Source organism: Physeter macrocephalus, chromosome 1, assembly GCF_002837175.3.
Source record: "Physeter macrocephalus isolate SW-GA chromosome 1, ASM283717v5, whole genome shotgun sequence".
Taxonomy (NCBI): Eukaryota; Metazoa; Chordata; class Mammalia; order Artiodactyla; family Physeteridae; genus Physeter; species Physeter macrocephalus.
The window spans coordinates 28,703,285-28,712,023 of record NC_041214.2 but is presented as its reverse complement, the minus strand read 5'-3'; the positions used below and the strand labels follow the sequence as shown (position 1 = coordinate 28,712,023).

The 8,739-nt window shown below is 51.2% G+C and overlaps 1 pseudogene; it reads right to left on the bottom strand.

The window, feature by feature from the left end:
- Nucleotides 1–251: 251 nt before the first annotated feature.
- LOC112067032 (uncharacterized) lies at nt 252–7,927 on the bottom strand (annotated as a pseudogene).
- Nucleotides 7,928–8,739: the final 812 nt, after the last annotated feature.

Genomic DNA, 8,739 nt, shown 5'->3' with positions numbered 1-8,739 from the left:
AAAGGATGGCTTTTTAGAGAAAAGTGCTGTTGCTTAAGTTTGAAGCAAACTGGGAGGTGGAGGCGGGTAGAGCTGCTTAAGAGTGACCTCCCTAGAGAAAACCTAAGCAGCAGTCTGGCTGTCAGAAAGCACACTGTATTTCAAGCGGCTTTTCTTTGCCCGGGTGAGCTTCCTTTCAGGTGTTTTAGTCAGTCACTGATGAAAATTCTGCAGTGCAGCCTGCATCCATAAAGCATCTGTTCGTATGATTCTTACGGTGTGTGCAAGGGACACAGAGCCAACATCAGAAGACTCTCTCCTGGTCCCCGTTGAGTTGGCCAGGAATTGTGGGAGGCGGTTGATTCAGGGAACAGGCATTTCCGGGTCTTGCGTGGAGGACTATGAGGGCGTTGGGGACGCTGGTGAGGACCTGGACTTGGAGAGGGAGGTAGAGGTTGGAGTGGTGAGTCGGGGAAGGGCTCCGGAAGGTGCAAGTCCAGGTTGTCGTCGTGGTGAGGAGAGCGTCTCTCTGGACTAGTGTTGGGGGCCCGAAGGGATGGCTCTGAGACTAGGCCCAACAGGTCGAAGCCAGGCACACTTCCAGTGGAAGGGTGGAGCCCAGCAACGGAGCCGGCTGTGGCATCCATCCCAGGTGGCAGGAACTCAGCGTCCGTGTCCGCGTCCTCCTCTTTGGCCTCTTCTTGGCAACGATCTCTAGGACAGCTGAGCAGAAGAATCCCTGCTCCAGGGCAAGGTACTCCCCGGGAGTGACCAGGAAAGCGCCCCGTTCCAGGCCCTGTCCCAAGGGGTGTTCGATGCCTGAGCCCACCAGGGCCTTAGGGACCAGCATGAGGATGTGATCTCCGAGAGACACTTGCCTCACGGACGTGGGCTCGGGCTCCAGCACCACGTCGACGTCGTCCAGGGGCACGTGCAAGGCACAGCCGGCAGGCAGGACCACCACGAAGATGAGCGTGTCCGCGGTCGGGGGCCAGGTCAGGTTGTCCAGGCTGGGCGCCGCCTTGTACTTGGACTCGGGCCCCGCAGGCTCCTCCGTTCGTGGCGCTTGACAGGGCCCGGTTCTCCGGGACGCGGTCCCCACCCGTCCGCAGGGGAGGCGCTGGGGCTGCGGGGCCGGCTGACCATCATCTCAATGGCGGCGCGGGCGGCGCTCCCTGGGCCAGGCAAAGAGCGAGATGGAGTCGGTCCTGCAGGCAGTGACTCCTGGTTGACAGGTGAGGCGGGCCAGGTCTCTGTGGTGCAGGACTAGGCAAAGCGGTTTGAAACTTCGGAGCTCAGGGGGCGCCTCTCGGTCCTGGCTTCTAGGGGAGCTGCTGGGCTCAGCGTTGCGTGTGTGAATCTTCAGGTCCTCACGTGGACTGGTTTGCGCAGGAGTGGGCCAAGGACGTTGTGAGTGACGCTGGCGGAACCTGAGTCGCAAAGCATCCTCACGCTAAGCCCCGCCCCTTCCTAGGCTCCGCCCAGTAGCCCTGGCAGTGGTGGGAAGTTTACCCTAGAGAAATACTTTTATAGTCCTCAGGGGGGCGGAGCAATCGTGCTGCTCTAGGACTAGGATTCCTGGGTCGAATTCTTGGCTTTCCTCATGTTGACGTCAGATGTAGAAATCCTTAACCAGAAAACCGATTAAATTTCAAGTCCCACCAGTGGATCATTGCACCAGGACAGAGAGATGCAGTTCCCTCGTCCCCTGAGACCTCGCCCTGGAAGTGACTTTTATCTTCTTTTGGTCCAAAAGTGGAGTGTGTTGGGGATGGTATCCCGAAGCTTCTGTTTACCTGAGTTGTTAACGACTGTCAGATCCTCCCAGCGGTGTCAAAAGGGAAAGAGATGTTAGGATTGAGGGTCTTAATTGCAGTCACTGCAGGATCAACTTATATATCTAACAGTTTAGCATGATGGTCATTGTTATACTTCCATTACCTAAACCAACAGTTCACATTCTCTAAATTGACCTACACTACACTTGAGAGGTGTATCTGTTGTAGTCCAATTGACAAACGATGAAAAGGTCATGCCAAAGGAAGAAGCAATTGGCTAGAGCCCGGAACTAGCAGATCTGGGTCTGACGCGTCAGGCTCCCCGCAAGATGATGCAGGCAGCAGCGCCTTTGATCTGGGTGTCACTTTAAAGGTGAGTCTACCAGCAGATGGTATTGGTAAAGGGAAGGTGTGTCTCAACAGCTTATCCAGAGTTAATAGGAGAAAACACTCTATAATTACTTTGGAATGGGTAATACTTTCATCTAGTTTCAGAGTAATGTGAAACATTTCCTTCCCTGTCTTTCAACCATGTGATTGCTCACTTTGTCTATTTTTATAAAATAGCATGTATGTTCTCATTTTTAGGGCCACATAGCATTCCTTTGTACAGAATTCTGTTAAAATCAGGCTTCCCTTGATGGGCATTCAAGCTAGTGATCTATGAATTGGCAGACACGGGCCTTCTCTGGACAATTAGTGTAAAATGCAGATTCTTTGCCACATCCCAGAACCAATGATCAGAATTCCAGGAGCCATGGGCATAAAAATTCCTTGTACGCACCTACACAAAGATTCTGTTTTGGGAGAAAGTTTAAGATCACTGAACTTGTTTTCATTCAGCATTTTAGAGGTTCAGAAACAGAGAGGTTTATGGTTGAGGTCATGTCCCTGCTTGTTGGTGACAATGTCATGAAGAGAACTCAAACTTCCTGGGCCTGCATTCAGGGGTTTCCCCTACACTACTGCCTGTATTCACTCATGGCTGCATGTCCCATGTTTCTGACTGCTGGCCAAGAAATTCCCCTGCTTAGGTCAAGACTCTGGCTGCGGGGAACATTCAGGGGCCATACATTGGCTTGGCAGGCCCTGCCAGGAACCTGAGTTCTCGTGGGGTGAATGTGATATCGCTGGCACCTATCTCTATGTTCCCAGGTGATGGGAGCAGCTGCTGTGCTCCTATTGTTTGGACAGAGGGTGGGGTGGGGAGGTGGAGGGAGATGTTAGGGACCTTTCAGAAAACAACTAATTTGGTCCTGGAGAATTCTGTGGGCAACACTTGAACGTACCATGGTCAGGGAATAATGGGGGCTCCATTCAGGAGAGTGAGTGTGAACATGCTGTGTTTTAAGGGACAGATGGAGGAGCCAAAACCTGGCCAGGACACCCGGTGTAGCTCAGGGCTCGCCATAATCAGTATTGGGGCCCTGAATGTGGTGGCTACTGTCCCTGCCTTGTACCACCACCTCCTGTCCACTGCTCTGACCTCAATAGTCTCACGTCTGGGGTCATCATTGTCCTGGGCCCTGTGAATACTCACTGTGAGCTCCCCTCCCAAGGGAATGTGGTCCTATCCTGAGACAAAGGCAGTTACTGGGGGCCTGGCATAGACACTCCCAATTTCCTCTTTGGGTCAGCCACTTTATAACTGGGTGATCACAGGAAGTCCTTTCACCTTCTCTAACCTTAGTTTCCTACGTGTGAAGTGGGGAGAATGCCATCTACTGTGCAGGGGGGTTGTGAGATAATGTATGTAAAATGTTCTTGGAACACGGTAAATGCTTAGTAAATAGTAGCTATTTACTGCTTATTGTGTTTATAATCTGCCTTTCCAACTTCACAGTGTAAAGCCCTGTTCTCAGAATCTTGAACAGTGCCTGGCATGTAACCAACGTCCAATGAATGGTAACCAATATCATCATCATCATCCTAAAAAGGGATCTGATCTGGTAGAAAGTACTGGTCCAGGTGTTTTCATGTTATAACCTCTATGTAATTCAGAAATGGCTTGCTGTGCACCAAATCAGATACCTTTCCTTCTGCCTTATTTTTCTTTACTCTAGACGCCCAAATAACGTCAGGGTGGTTTATCAGGCCCACTCATTGGGCTTTCTTGGTGTCAATCAATACTGACTATGCAAACAGTATGAACTGCTTGAACCACTGTGGGACACAATTAGCAAATAAATCCTGGTCCTGAGTAGGGTACAAGATGGCTCTCTACAGTCCCACTGGGAGAGGAAAAGTGAGAGAATTGGGGCACAGGAAGCCAGGCACAAGATGGATATCACCGAGTGAGACTCAGGACTTTTTGCAGCATTGGTCATCTGGGCACAGTGAATGCTTTGTACCACCATTTGAGACTCTAAGGCACAGGTCCAGGGCACCAGCCTGACAGTACTCTTGACATTGGCTCTAATGAGGGCCATTCTGTTATTCCCCAAGAATGCATAACTAGCTTTTTCAAATTCCTATTAATTTTTATTCACTTTAGGAATAATACCTGGATGCATATTTTAGAAAATCTAAACAGCATAGTTAAAGCTGTAGCTTCCTTCAACTCCCCACAAACTACTAATCCACTATTGATGTGAGAAGATGCTTTTCTATGTATCAATATTTACAAACTTAACACAGGGAATTAGTTTTCTTCCTGGAATGGCAAAGTATGGTGCGTCTTCTTCTGCAATATGTTAGAGCTTATTGCGATTTGGTATTGTCATCAGCAAACTACATTGTCTCTTCTACGTTTTATTGGAGAGACTTTTTCCAACACACAATACAGGCTTTTATATGAAAATGTTGTAAAAGAAAGGGCAGCTTCAAACATTTCTTGTACAGCAACCCTGTTGTATTTGCCTGAAGCAGAATAACAGTAGTGCCCCTCTTGCAGTTTCTATTAATAAGAGTACTGGCATTATTGATACTATGTATAAAATAGATAACTAATGAGAACATTCTGTATAGCAAAGGGAACTCTAGTCATTGCTCTGTGGTGACTTAATGGGAAGAAGATCCAAAAATGAAGGGATATATGTATATGTATATCTGAATCACTTTGCTGTACAGGAGAAACTCACACAACATTGTAAAGCAAATATACTCCGATAAAAATTAATTTAAAAAATGGGAATAAGAGAGTATTGGAAGTCCTAGCCACAGAAATGGGGTAAAACCATGAAATAAAGGGAATACATATTTGATATGAAGAAGGAGAACTGTCACTATTTTCAGATGACATAATACTTTGGAAATAGAAAAACATTAAATTCACCATGCTGAAAGTATCAGCACTAAAAAAAGACTTCCTCAAACTCACAGCATACAAGAAGAATACACAAAAACATACTGCTTTTCCATAAAAATGAAGGAACTTCCTGAAAGAAAAAGAAAAAACATGAGAAGAAGAATGCCTTCTCAAATTGCACCTAAAATAATTCAACACCTCGGGATACACTTAACCAATGAGGTGAAAGACCTATATTCTGAAAACTAATAACACTGATGAACCCAATAGAAGATGATACATAGAAATGTAAAGAGCCCGAGCTCTGGGATTGCAAGGATTAAGATTGCTCAAATGGCCATACTACCTGAAGCAATCTACAGACTGAAAGCAATACCTAGCAAAATACCCATGATGTCTTTCTTAGAACTAGTACAAATATTCCTACAATTTGTAGGGAGGCACACAAGACCCAGCATAGACCCAGCATGGCGAAAGCAAAGAAGACGGCTGGAGCTACCAAGCTCCCAGGCTTCAGACCAAACTACAAAGCTACAGAAATCAAAACAGCCTTGTATGGCACAGAAACAGACAAAGCTCAATGGTAAAGGACAGAAAGCCCAGAAATGGGCCCAGAAGTAAACCCAGGCAGCTACGGTCAATGAGTCGACGACATAGGAGGCTCGAGTACACAACTGACAACAGACAGTCTCTTCCACAAGTGGTGCAGGCAAAACTGGACACCTACATGGAAAACAATGAGACTAGAACATTTCTACACACCTTCCACAAACCTGAACTCAAAATGGGTGAAAGACCTAAAGGTGAGACCTGAATTCCTAAAACTCCTCGATGAAACACTGGCAGAACACTCTTGAACATAAATCATAGCACTCTCTTTGGCAAGGGATCTGTCTCCTCAGGCAAAAGTCATCTAAGCAAACCTAAACACACGGGACCTAGTTGAACTTCAAAGCTTTCACACAGCAAAGGAGACCATCGACAAAACGAAAAGGCAACCTAAAAATGGGACACAATATCTGCATGTGAAATGACCGACAAGGGGTGAATCCAAACATATAAACAGTTCATACAGCTCCAAAGGAGAAAAACCAACCAACCAACAACCCAATCAAACCATAGGCAGAACATCGGAATACACTTCTTTTTCCAAAGATGACAGGCAGATGGCTATCAGGCACCTGAAAACATGCTCCACATCGCCAATCGTTAGAGAAATGCAAATCCAGACAGCCATGACATACCACCTCACACCTGTCACAGTGGCTAGCATCCAACAGGCTCCAAATAAGAAATCTTCGCAAGGAGGTGGAGAATAGGAAAGCCCCGTACATTGTTGGTGCGAATGGCAATTGGGGCTGCCACTATGCAAACAGCATAAAGTTTCCTCAAAACAGTACAAAGAGAGCCACCATGTCATCCAGCCATTCCACTCCTGGATACACATCCAGAAAACAACCAAACCACTCATTAGAAATGATACATGCACCCGGATGTTTCTAGCAGCACTACTGACTATAGCCAAAACATGGAAGCAACCCTAGTGCCGATCCACAGACCAACAGATAAAGAGGAGGTGGGATACACACACACACACACACACACACACACACACACACAAAAGAGGCGACAGCCGCCATCCAGAAAAGTTCACACTGAGCAGAGGGTTGTCATAAACTAGCATGGATACTAGGGACCAAACTCTGTGGTCAAAAGAGAGTTAACAATTACTCTATGGGGGAGGGGAAGGGGCAGTGGTAGGGTGTCTGGGAAAGGATGCCTCTTTAGAGAAAAGTGCTGGCCATTGGGTTTGAAGGGAAATTGGGGTGTGTGGGTGGGATAGAGATGCTTAAGGGTGCCCTCCCTAGAGGAAAACCTAAGCAGCAGTCAGGCTGTCTGAAAGCACACTGTATTTCAAGAGGCTTTTCTGTGCCCGGGTGAGCTTCCTTCCCAGGGTTCTAGTCAGCCACGGATGCAAAATTCTGCAACGCAGCGTGCATCCAAAATGCATCTGGCCCTTGTGATGCTTGTCGGGTGGGCAATGTACACACAGGCGTCATCAGAAGACTCTGTCGTGGTCCCCAGTCTGGTGTGGAGGATTGGTGGCTGGGCCTGGGGGAGGGGCAGTTCATTACAAGATCAGGCATCTCCGGACCTTGCGACGTGGACCGTGAGGGCGCTGGGGGCGCTCGTGGGGACCCGAACAAAGAGAGGGAGGTAGAGGTTGGAGTGGTGAGTCGGGGAAGGGCTCAGGAAGGTGCAAGTCCAGGTTGTCGTCGTGGTGAGGAGAGCCTCTCTCTGGCCTGGGGTTGGGCACCCGAGGCCAGTGCTCTGGGAGGAAGCCCTGCGCGTCGGGGCCCGACACCCTTGCGGCGGGACTGAGGACCCCAGCTTCGCAGCCGGCTTCAGCATCCATCCCAGGCTGCGGGAACTCGGCGTCTGCGTCCGCATCCTCCTCCTTGGCCTCTTCTTGGCAGGCGATCTCTGGGACAGCTGCGCACAAGAATCCCGGCTCCAGGGTCATGTACTCCCCGGGAGCGCTCAGGAAAGCGGCCCGTTCCAGGCCCTGTACCCACGGAACTTCCACACCCGAGCCCAGGAGAGCCTCGTGGACCAGCATGAGGATGTGATCTCCAAGAGACACTTGCCTCACGGACGTGGGCTCGGCCTCCAGCAGCACGTCGACGTGGTCCAGGGGCAGGTGCAGGGCACAGCCGGCGGGCAGGACCAGCACGGAGGTGAGCGTGCTCACGGCTGGGGACTCGGGCACGTTGTCCAGGCTGGGAGCCGCCTCGGACTCGGACTCAGACTAGGGGACCGTGGGCTACTCCGTTCGGCGGCGCTTGGCAGGCCCGGGTCCTCCGGCCTGCGGTCCCCACCGGGCCACACGGGACGAGCTGGGGCTGCGGGGCCGGCTGCCCATGACCTCGACCGACGGACGGCGCTCCCGGGGCCTGGCAGAGGGCGAGGAGGCGCTCGGTCCTGCACGCTGTGACGCGTTTCCACGACGGGTGAGGCAAGCCGAGGCGGGCCGGGTGGGGCCCAGGAACGGCGCGATGCGGGGCTAGTCCTCGGAGCTCTGGGGCCGCCTCCCAGGAGGCCCACAGTGCAGGCTGCCAGGAGAGCCGCGTCCGGCACCTCAGCTCCCTGCTCACCGAAGCCCACTCCTCGACACACCCACAAGCGATGGCCAAAGCTGTTGCAAGTGAGACCAGCGCAGCTAGGGGCGCAATTAATACATCCTCACGCCAGGCTCCGCCCCCTCCGAGGCTCCGCCCCTGTAGAACTCGCGGTAGCCCAGCCTTGTGATAGACAGCCCTGGCTCTGAGGGGTGGGGGGGGAGAGTTCACTGTAGGGAACTACACTTTAGAGGCCTGCAGGGGGCTCCCCGAACCATCCTGCCCCTCTAGGGCTAGGCTTCCAGGGTACAGTGTAGGTCCCTCCTCCTGCAGAAGCCCCGCCCCGGACGCGTCCTGGCCTCTTTTCTTTGGGTCCCATACTGGGGGTGAGTCTGGGATGGCATCCTTAAAAGTCTCCCTGGGCCGGGGCTTCCCTGGTGGCGCAGTGGTTGAGGGTCCGCCTGCCGATGCAGAGGACACGGGTTCGTGCCCCGGTCCGGGAAGATCCCACATGCCGCGGAGCGGCTGGGCCCATGAGCCATGGCCGCTGAGCCTGCGCATCCGGAGCCTGTGCTCCGCAACAGGAGAGGCCAAAACAGGGAGAGGCCCGCGTACC